Source organism: Anomaloglossus baeobatrachus, chromosome 8 (assembly GCF_048569485.1).
Source record: "Anomaloglossus baeobatrachus isolate aAnoBae1 chromosome 8, aAnoBae1.hap1, whole genome shotgun sequence".
NCBI classification, from domain to species: Eukaryota; Metazoa; Chordata; class Amphibia; order Anura; family Aromobatidae; genus Anomaloglossus; species Anomaloglossus baeobatrachus.
Window position 1 is genome coordinate 32,424,484 of NC_134360.1, and position 499 is coordinate 32,424,982.

The following is a 499-nucleotide window of genomic DNA, read 5'->3' on the forward strand; positions in this document are numbered from 1 at the left end:
TTATATATTCTAAATTTTACACACATTAAATAAAATATCAATTTTCTTTACTCTTAAGTATAAAAAAAATTAAATATTTATATAAAATTGTATATAATATATAAAAAATATTTTTTTATATATAGAATTTTATTTTTTATATATTCTATAAAATGTTTTATAAATATATTTTTTATATATTTAAGAGTAAAGAAAATTGATATTTTATTTAATGTGTGTAATCTAATGTGTGTAAAAATTATAATATATAATATATAAATTGTATACACACATTTAAGAATAAATAAGTGATTTTTATTCCCTGGTATTTTTAAACCACTAAAATATATACAGTATAACTAAAGCCTTAGACATTTGGTATTGCCATAATCATATTGGTTAAGAATAGTAATAAAATTTGTTGGAAAAAGGTGTATAAAAAACCCCAAAAACTTACCCAGTCACGAAGGAGTTAACCGGAGGCATTTTGTGGCAATGTGCAAATACAATACAGCACGAC